The sequence below is a fragment of the Elaeis guineensis genome, chromosome 4 (genome assembly GCF_000442705.2).
Source record: "Elaeis guineensis isolate ETL-2024a chromosome 4, EG11, whole genome shotgun sequence".
In the NCBI taxonomy this organism is placed as follows: domain Eukaryota; kingdom Viridiplantae; phylum Streptophyta; class Magnoliopsida; order Arecales; family Arecaceae; genus Elaeis; species Elaeis guineensis.
The window spans coordinates 18,731,154-18,742,836 of record NC_025996.2 but is presented as its reverse complement, the minus strand read 5'-3'; positions in this window follow the sequence as shown (position 1 = coordinate 18,742,836).

Sequence of the window (11,683 nt, the reverse complement as noted above, 5' to 3'; positions counted from 1 at the left end):
CTTTGCCTCAAAGTAGTGACCATTGGGAAGATAAGCTGCAAATGAATAGAATATGCTGGAGGCCTCATTACAGCTGCTATCAATGCCTCTTATATATAGTCCTCCTCCTATCTGCCTCCAAGATGGAGAGTAAATCATTTGGAATAACATCATGATTTGACCATGAGCAGTTGCCATGAAAAGCATATTTAGCAACAAGATGTGCAAGCCGATTTGCTTCCCTATAAATATGGTTAGTATAAAAATGATCACAATCTAGGATCCAAGAATGTATGTCATGCAAAATTGGATGGCTCTGGTTGGGCTGGTTGGGTAAGCAGGAGATCACAGAGATTGCAAAAGTTGGACTTGCCAAAATCAGTTGGAAGATTTGGATAGCCCAATAATTCAGCCAATTATTACTATTGCACAAAATACTCAATTGATCCAACAAGTATCAGTGGAAGAAATTAAAAATGTAGTAAAAGAAATGAACCCTGACCATGGGCCTTCTCCCCTTCATTCACACTTCCTGCATCATACACAAACCCTCCCCAAACTGCCTATAAAAACTTCTCAAAAAATTACTTTTATGATCTTGTACAGGTCTAGCACATGGCCTATTATACCGCAAATTTTGTTTGTTAATGAATGCTAAAAAGAGAATTATATAAGTGAAATAAATTTTTTTTGAAAGAAAACTTTCGCTTGCATCTCTTTCTCCCCCCTCCCAGTTATTTTGTTTCCCCTCCATTTTCAAATCAAAGTCTACTGGTCGGCGTCGGATTGCGTATCAATTCAGAATACCTTTTCGATCTACTTTTTACCCACATACGTTCCACGAAGGGTTAGGATTCTGAAGGGCCCAACGTTAGGATAATTGGTGAAGGGCCCTGTGAAACCGTAGGTCCACCGCAGTGTCCAACATCGATAGCTCCAAATGCAACCGACGACTAACTGTTCCGTGGACCACGCCCAGGACCATCCAAACCCCACGGTGGATAACACGCCACACTAATCCTTGTACGTCACGAATCCTCGATTACGCGTTATCCACCGTGCAAGTGCTCAGATTTGCGCTGACATTTTTGCCCTGCTTACGACGTCAGGCGGCAAGGCCATGCTTTTTTTTTTTTTTTTTGGTAAATGCAAGGCCGTGCTTTCGGTAACGTGAAAACAAGGTTAAAATAACGGACGTTATAGGGGTCTGAGCTTTGAAGAGATATTTTTTTTATAGATTTAATTATGCATAAAATTTTAAATTTTTTTTAAAATTTTAAAATTTATTTTAAATTTTTATTTAATATAATTAAATTTTTAATTTTTTTTTTTAATTTGAATCTTAATTGTGATTTTCATCCGCCTGCCGTGATAGTTATAACGTGGCTTGTTTATATAATAAAAATCAATAATGGGGCAAAGTGATGGTTTTTATTCCTAAAATTAGTGCTTCTTTGGTTAAGATTTTGATCTAGAAATTCTCTTCTTCGTCTTCCTCCTCTTCATCCTTAGTCCCAAATGGTAGAAAAGTAGATGCAATCTTAGAGATTTCGCATATCGCTTTGATAGTCGATAGCATCGAGATTCCGCTATTAAACTTCCTGCTATCTCACTAAAATCGCTCCAGATTTCGGTGATTCTCGACAATTCTATTGCCGCAACCTCATCAGCATATCCGGAGGCCACCGAATTGAAGCAATCGAAACTCCGACCGCAATCAGAGGGTAAGAAATCCACCTGCAGAGGATTGGGGTTCGGAGTATTAGAATTTGATATCTCGAGATTCGATCCACATTGAGCCCACAGTGAGGTCCACGACGAAAAAATGTTGTCCAACAAGCTCAAGATCACCTCTAACGGAGTTCGGATGGTCGAGATTCGCTCGATTGAAGCTGGCATGAAATTCGAAGCGGCGAAGGACTGCCGGCGACCGACGGTGGGCCGGCAGAGTGACGGTGGAGTGGCGCAAGCAGCCCAGGCGTGACAGCGCGTGGCCCGACGGCAAGGCATGGGCGAGCGCGCAAGCACAGCCCAGGCCCAGGCGCACGTGCGCGCACACGCACAGGTGCGGCCCAGGCATGCATGCAGGTGCGGCCCAGGCCCACGCGCGCCTGCCTAGAAGCCCATAGCCCGATCCACGGTGGACCGGACGGTGCACAGGTGGTTCTATGGATCGAAGGGGCGTTTCCCCTCGGTTTCTCACAGTCCACCATGGACCGCATGACATTTCACGCATGTTTCTCGTGGTCCACAGACTATTCCATGGATCAATGCGTGATCGGATGGCGTGGGGAGTTTGTGGTCAAGATCCAATGGTTCCAGAGATTTTTCTGAGTAATCTAGGGAGTCCTAATCATGTTCTAACTTGTTTTTAAGCTTTTAAAAGGCTTTGATTAAGAAACAGACGTGGTTTTTGGTGGCACGGATGGCTTCGTGCAGAGAACCAGAGGGAGAATGCTCGGGCATGCTGCTAACAGTAGCAGGAGCAAAGGCTTTAAGAAGATTACTGAACAGCAGACAGTGGTCACTTCAGGAGTTCAGAGGGGTCTTCCTAGAGAGAGAGTTTTTTGTGAGGAAGAACTTTCTGTGAGGGAGAGATTGGGTGTACGAGAGTTGAGGATGAGATCTCCTCTTGTAATATTTCTTTTTCTCATAGTAAAGTTTACATACCTCATGGAGACGAGCTTTTTTTGACTGATTCACATATTTGATTGTTTTCTGTTTTATTTCTTCTTTCTTCTTGCTGCAACGTGCGGTACCGGAAAGATCTTGGAAGATGGTGTTTTGGCCAGATATTCACCTATAAGTGGTATCAAAGCGAGACGGTACAAGGACGCAGATTGTAGCGATGGTGAGCAAGATTGAAGATGGAGAAGACATGATCAATCAAGATGGAGATCAACAAGTTTGATGGAAAGAATAATTTTTCCTTGTGGCAGGCAAGGGTGAAGGATGTACTCATCTAGCAAGGGTTGATCGATGCTCTCTTGTGTGAGGAGAAGCTGACCACTATGAAGATGCATGATTGGAGACGGCTACAGATATAAATGGTGAGTACCATCCGCATGTACCTAGCAGATGAGGTATGCTTAGCGAGACTTCCCCGATGGTGCTGTGGTCAAAACTCGAGGAGTTGTACATGATGAAATCTCTCACCAACACTCTTTTCTTCTGGAGGCAGTTCTATCAGCTGTAGATAGCTGAGGGACAGAGCATGCAGGAGCATCTCAACCACTTTCAGAAGATCCTCACCAACCTCCTCAGCATTGACGAGAATGTTGAGGAGAAGACCTGGGCGCTAATCTTACTAGCGTCGCTTCTCCCTTCGTATGAATCTTTGGGACTGCTCTTCTAGTGGGGAAGAGCACCATCAAGATGGAAGAGGTCACCATGGTGATTCTCCAGAATGAGATTCTCAGGAGGGAGAACCCAGCTTTGAGCTCAGGTGGCGGTAGCTCAACTTTGGTGGTTTTTGGAGGAGCAGGAGGCGGTAGATGGAGTGATAGGAGATCACGACGAGGGCGGTCTAAGTCCAGAATGAGGGACTTAAGTAAGATCAGGTGTTACCGCTGTGACGAGTTAGGGCATCTAGCTAGAGATTGCTCTCAACTCAGAGATCGGACGATGGCTTCTATAGCGACGACCAGTAGCAATTCAGAGGAAGATGTCCTGGAGATATCTGATGAGGTATCTACTTCTTTTCAGTAGTAAATTTTTAATTCTGCATGCATCTATCATGTATGTTGCAGAGAGGAACAGTTTGACTCCCTAAAGAGCAGTGAGGGCACTGTTTATCTGCCGGATGGATCGAGCTGTGCGATCAGAGGCATCGGAACAGTCAGTTAGAGGATATATGATGGTACAGTAAGAAGATTGGGAGAAGTCCGATACATACCCGATTTCAGGCAGAATCTTATCTCACCGAGCAGATTGGATTCGAGAGGCTACAGGATGGTAGCTGGTGGAGGAATCCTAAAGGTGCTACACGGCGATAGAATTGTTCTGAAGAGGAAGAAGAGGAGGAGATAATATTATTACCTGACAGAGAGCCCAATGCGAGGTGGAGCTTCGGGAGCCAGGAGGAGTCCAAAGTGAGGTGGAGCTCCAGATGGAGGTGGATCGAGCACGAGACAAGAGACTCGGGAGGATGAAAGGCGATATCGCATGGTGAGATTCTTATTTCCACAGGATGATAACCCGAGCAGGTCTCAGGTCAGGAGGATCACAGCATACAATGGAGATGGGATTGAGCGACTTGGCTCGACTCCCATGTTTGTCCATCCATGATCAGCAGGCGATTATCCCAGGACATAGGGATGAGGAGATCCAGAAGCTCTCGGAGTCAGAAAAAGGCCGAATATCGAGTCGAAGTAGAGATTGTTAAGATTTGATGCCTCAAGTTTCAGTCCACATTGAGCCCATAGTGAGGTCTATGATAAAAAACAGAGTCCAATGAGCCCAAGATCACCTCAAACGGAGTTCGAATAGTCGAGATACGTTCGATTGAAGCTGATACGAAATCCGAAGTGGTGGAGGACCACCGACGATGGGCCGGCAGAGCTGCAGTGGTGCGGCCACGTGCGGCATCCCGTGGCCCAGGCACGGCAGTGCACGGCTCAACGGTAGGGCGTGGCCCAGGCCCCAGCACACGTGCATGCGGGAATGGCCCAGGCCCATGTGCGCCTGCTTAGGAGCCTATAGCCCGGTCCAACGTGGATCGGACGGTGCACAAGAGGTTCTGTGGATCGAGGGGGCATTTCCCCTCGATTTTTCACGGTCCACCGTGAACCACGTGGCATTTCACATGCATTTCTCACGGTCCACGGACTATTTCATAGATCGGTGCACGATTGAATGGCGTGGGGAGTTTGCAATCGAGATCCAACGGTTCCAGGAGTTTTTCTAGGTGATCTAGGGAGTCCTTGTCATATTCTAACTTGTTTTTAAGCCTTTAAAAGGCTCTGATTAAGGAACAGACGTGGTTTTTGGTGGCACGGACAGCTTCATGCAGAGAACCTGAGAGAGAATGCTCAGACATGGTGCTAACTGTAGCAGGAGCAGAGGCTTCAGGGAGGTTACTAGACAGTTGACAACAGTCACTTCAGGGCTTCAAGGGGGTCTTCCTCGAGAGAGATTTTTTTGTGAGGAAAAACTTCCTATGAGGGAGAGATTGGGTGTACAAGGGTTGAAGGTAAGATCTCCTCTTGTAATATTTCTTTTTCTAATAGTGAAGTTTGCATGCCCCATGGAAGCGAGTCTTTTTTGGCGGATTTATATATTTGATTGTTTTTTATTTTATTTTTTCTTTTTTCCTACCGCAACGCACGATACCGAAAAGGTCCTGGGAGATAGTGTCTTAGCCAGATATCCACCTACATGGGGAAGCCGGCAATGGAGCGAGGAAGGAGGCTACGCCCTATAATTGGGGGGTTAGTGTTTTGGTGAGCTCAGAGAGATCCTATTTGATGCCCTTCGTTAGGGTTCCGGGCTCCATAGGCTCAGGACGATTTTTTAGGCTTCTCCTTTCTCTTCTCCTCATCATTGCCATCATCATTATCAAAGCTCAACAAACATACGAGAGACCTCACCAGCCATGACATCTTCGTTTTTCTCCTCCCTTTTTTTTATTCAATATGGGGAAGAGAAGCCTTTATCTAAAGGCATATAGAGTTATTTATACCGCCATTGTGATGGATGGGAAACATAATTTACACACTATTTTTTGTCATATAAATAGTTTTTGCCATATAGATAAATCAAGTCATAACTCCAATATGGCAGGCCGACGAAAATCATAACTAAAATTTGAATCGAAGAAATTTAAAAGTTTGATGATTTAATTATATTAAATAAAATTTAAAATAAAATTAAAAATTTATAAAAATTTAAAATTTTATGTATAATTAAAATTTTTAATATTAATAAGAAGTTTGGATGCGAAGACAGTATAAGCCGGACCCGGACAGTTGCCCCATAGTTTTGACAGTGTGTCTGCAAATTAAAATGCCCAGCAAACAAAGCTTTGACAGCGTGTCTGCAATACGGAATTTGTGGCGCCAGCTGAGCATCCAGAGACCACGTGTTAAAACAACTAAAAGAGCTAATACAAAAATAAGTAAACATGAAATAGCTTAACACGACTAAAAGAGCTAATACAAAAATAAGTAAACATGAAACAGCAACCGGACACCTGAAGCATACGAAAGTATGATAGACAAGCCGAGCACAGCAAAGCATAACATAAACCCATTGAAATAGGTGGAGAACATGAATATGAGATCCAGGTAGCAACTGCAAAGAGAAGTACAAAAGAAAAAATGATCCCATAACTAGTGCAAAAGCAAGAACGGAACACTCAACCGGATCGACCATAAGTGATACCATAAGCATCAGCCTATAAAAACAGGGAGAAATGCGGTGGCAAAACATCGGTGGCACTAAAAACAAAAGAGCCTTGAGTGAAGAGTTTTTTACCCAAATAATAATAAAAAAAATTATAAAAATAATGTATCTTTCAACTTATTTATAGAAGTAATGCAAAATTATAAAATACTATTTGGAATGACATTTATTGGATAGAAAACATCATTTGGAATGGTGTTTTTTCGCTACACATCCCGACCTTCGTGGCACACTTCAGTACATGTGGCAGTGATAGAAAAAATCGAAAGCGCCATTTGAAATGGCGTTTTCAAATTAATTTTTTAAAAAATAATCCACCACCATCTTGTTAATTTTAATTTTTTATTAATTTTTTATTAATTTTAAAATAATTTATGAAAATAATTTTAAACTAAATTATGAAAATAATCCACCTTCGATCAGAACCGATCGTCCTCCAATCTGATTATGCTAGCTCTCATCTCATCTTCTGATCGAATCTGGATCCTCCCAGCTCATCATTCTCATTCATCCTTTGATCAGATCCTCCAGCTCTTATCCTCCGCTCGGAACGGTCGAATCCTCCCAGCTCTTATTCTCCGGTCGGATCCGATCATCCTCTAGTCGGATCCTATCGGCTCTCATCCGATGGATCTGGATCCTTCCATCTCTCATCCTTCGATCGATCGATCCTCCCAGCTCTCATCCTCCAGTCAGATCCGGTCATCTTCGGATCCTCCCAGCTCTTATCCTTGAGTCGGATCCGATCCTCCCAACTCTCATCGGATCCGATCGTCCTCCAGTAGGATCCAGATCTTTCCAACTCTCATCCTCCAATCATCCTCCGATCTGAACTGATAGGATCCTCCCAGCTCTCATTGAAGGTCGTGGTTCGATGATCAATCAGAAGATGATCTCCAAGCCATCATCATCATGGATGTGTATGGATGCTGACCAGTAAACCCTAAACGCTAAACCTTAAACCTTAAACCCAAACCCTAAATCTTAAACCTTAAACCCTAAATCGAAGGTCGCTAACGTCCAACCAATCTTGTGATGTGCACTGATGTGGACAGAACACTGTAATCTAATCTGACCTAAAGTTCAGTATGATCTGACCTGACCTAAAGCATCGTTTGACCTGACCTAAAGCACTTGGATACTGTGACTTGACCTAAAATTTCTGTGATCTGACCGATCCGTGACCCAATGAGCCACCCGTGACCCAACAGGCCTACATCTGATTGTAGGCGCCTACAATCCAGATGTTGGCGCCTACATCTGGATTGTAGGCACCTACAATCCAGGTTAGGTGTCTAATTTTTTTTTTTAAATTTTTTTAATTAAATATTATTTAAAAAAATAAAAAATTAGATATTTTTGGATTGCAGGCACCTACAATCCAGATGTAGGCGCCTACATCTGGATTGTAGGTTAGGCACCTAATTTTTTTAAAATTTTTTAATTAAATATAGATAATAGTATTTTATTTAAAAAATAAAAAAATTAGGTATTTCTGGATTGTAGGTGCCTACAATTCAAGTTAGGCACCTAATTTTTTTAATTTTTTTAATTAAATATGGATAATAATATTTTATTTTTTTAAAAAAAATTAGGTATTTTTGTATTGCAGGTGCCTACAATCCAAATGTAGGCGCCTACATCTGGATTGTAGGTGCCTACAATTCAGGTTAGGTGCCTAAATTTTTTTTTAATTTTTTTAATTAAATATAGATAATAATATTTTATTTAAAAAAATAAAAAAATCAGGTGTTTCTGGATTGTAGGCACCTATAATCTAGATGTGGGTGCCTACAATCCAAGTTAGGTGCCTAAGTTTTTTTAAATTTTTTTAATTAAATATGGATAATGATATTTTATTTAAAAAAATAAAAAATTAGGTATTTTTGGATTGTAGACGCCTACAATCCAGATGTAGGCACCTACATCTAGATTGTAGGTGCCTACAATCCAGGCACCTATTTTTTTTAATTTTTTTAATTCAATATAGATAATGATATTTTATTTAAAAAAATAAAAAAATTAGGTGTTTCTGGATTGTAGGCACCTACATCTGGATTGTAGGCACCTACAATCCAAGTTAGGCACCTATTTTTTTAAATTTTTTTAATTAAATATCAATAATGATATTTTATTTAAAAAAAATTAAGTGTTAACCACATGTAGGTGCCTACATCTGGATTGTAGGCGCCTGCAATCCAGATGGAGGTGCCTACATCTGGATTGCAGGCACCTACAATCCAAATGTGAACGTCTATTTTTTTTAATTTTTTTAATTAAATATAGATAATTAGATTGTAGACGCCTACAATCCAAATGTAGGTGCTTATATTGGGTTGCTCCCATCTTCGACTTTTATATATTTCGAAATAAAATACTCCTTCATCTTCATCTACTTTTCTTCCATCCTTAGCTCTACTACAAAACCTCCTTCCATCTTCTTCTCTCCATCTCCTTCAAAATTCCTAGCTCGTCTTCACAACCATCTTCTCTCCTTCTCCATCTCCTTCTCGATCAGAATTCCTAGCTGTCATCTTCACAACCATCTTCTCTCCTTCTCCTTCTCCCTTCCTCTCCTTCTCCTTCTGCTAAAACCTCCTTCCATCAACCTCCTCCATCTCATTCTCGGCATCAACCTCCTCTATCTTGTTCTCAGTCAATGGCTCTGAAGATGCGTCTTCCCCAATGCCAAAAAGTAAGCAGAAGTCAAGAAAGTAGAGGAAGGAGAAGAGAAACAACCGAAGCACCATCACCTCCTCCTCCTTCAAGATCTCCTCCGACAACTCCTACCTCAAGATCACCTCTTCCTGCGAGATCTGTAAGTGACAAAAATATTCTTTCCAGCCATGTTGTTGATATGAATTTTTTAGATTCAGAAGAAATTGAGATTGCTAACTTAATTAGAGTCATGGGATGAAAATTTATTTGCACTGCTGAAGCTTCGATATTTATGAAGTTAGTTAGAGAATTTTATAAAAATATTTTATTTGAAGAACATAATGTATCATCTTTAGTGAAAGAAGAAGAAATTTATTTGGATGATGAAATATTTGAAGAAATTTTAAAACTTCCGACGATGGGTGAGTTGCAAGACAGTAGAAGAGATAGAAGTATAAAAATCAAAACTATTATTCAGGTAGAGGATAATGGTCAGTTCCAGAGAATTTATAGAAGATATTTAAATATTAAAATAAGATTACTACATATAATTATTTGTTGGATTATACAACTTCAGGCTGGAGGATTTGACATTATAATTGAGAGAGATTTAGCAATTATGTATCATGTAGTAAAATGCATTCCACTCAACCTTTCAAGAATGATAATCAAGGTTATGCAAGAAGCTATCACTAGGGTACAGACGTCTCTACCTTATGTAATGATGTTAATCCATATTTTTAAACATTATGGAGTAAGATTTCAGGATGAACAATCAACAAAATTAGGTAGAGGTAGCAAAATTAATGAAGGAGCCTTACACAGAATGCATTGGTTTAAAATTGATGGTGAGTAGATTAGAAAGGATAGAAGGAGAGAAGATGAAGATATTTCAGGTGAGAAAAGAGTTAGGAGTGAAGCAGGACCTTCTTCTAGGAGGAGCAGGATCTCCTCTACCTCATAACCCTGCACTTGCTCTCCTCGTCAGCATTTTATATATGCCTTTTTGAAGGTTGAATGTCATTACTCGATGCTGATTAGCTTTAAATTGATCTTCAGCAATCTTAATAGCAACATAAGAAGTAAAAAAGATTATTTGGATTCTCCTGTACATATCTTAAGGCTTGGACATGTCTCGTATTAAAGTATTTCACAAGACGGTAAAATGTCATCTGAATACAAACTATAATTGGCACATTTCTAGCTTCTCGTAAAATACTGTAAAAAATCTTCGATAAATTTATAGTTAACACACCATAGCGCAGACCATCATCATGTACCAATATTCACTTCTCTTTTTCTAATTCAGACAACTAACTCTAAGCCTCTTCATTCACTGTTCTGATCCTGCCCATGATAAAATTAAACTTGCGAACTTGATGAGTGCTTCCTGCTTGCCATACTGCTCTTTTAAGCTGCATATTTTTAAAATGAGTGTTGAAATTACTGCAGATATGTCCTAAGCAGTATCGGTGATAGGCACATGTGGATTCTATCCAATAGATTCATCTGCAATGGTATTAAATGTATCTGGATGCCTGTCAAAAATTAAGCATACTCCATTTCTGTCTTTGACGACATGTATTCTGAGCTGGAAAAGAAACCAACACCAACTGACAGTCATCTCTTTATCCACAATTGTATATGCTAAGAAAAAAATCTCATTCTCTACATCAATTTCTGTTGCAATTAACATCTTACCTTTAAACTTTTCATACAAGTGTGTGCCATCAATACTGATTACAGGATGACAGTACCTAAAACCCTGGATGGATGGTTTGAAAGTCCAAAAGATATAATTTAAAACCCAAACATCAAAATTTATAGTTTGAAAAAAATCCTATAAAACAACAGTATCGGGGTTTGCATGTTGGAGTGCAGCTATATAATAAGGTAATTTTGCATAAGACGGCTCCCATTCTCCATAAATATCAATTAATGCCTTTTGCTTTCCACATCATACTTTTCTGTAAGATACTGTGTACTAAAATTGATCATTAACGGTTGTCACAATAGCTTCAACTCTAACACTGGGATCCTTCTCAATAATATGTCAGATTAGTGTGCCAATCATCCTTCCACTGATATGTTTGTGGTCTCGACTCAACTCCGTAAACAAACAAGTAGAGGACCCTCATATTTTGTAATTTGAAAATATCCATACTTTTTCAACAATACAACATGAAGCCTCCATTTATAATTTTGTACGTTACCTGATGATGCATATCATACGGACCACAACTTTAAATGTGACTGCACCATATTGTATGTCCAATGCTTCATAATGAGATAAAGATCAATAGCTCTCTTTAGATAATCTTTACTATCAAATATTAGATCTTTAAAAAATTTAGTCATCGAGGAGTCTCAAAACTGATAGTCAGAATTCAATCTTCGATCAGTGCTAATACAACCACCATCATTTAAATTTATATTGTTAAAAAATTATGGAGGTTCGTGCAAATAAGATTGAGGTTCTCTCACATTAATATCATCTTCATCATCATTTTCATCTTCATCATCATCACCGCTACTTCCTCATCCATCCAATGGTCTTCTCCTTACTTTCATCTGACTCAAAACCTAGATTATCAAAATTTATTCCATCGTCTACCCAATCATCATCTCCTATATGAGTCTCGTA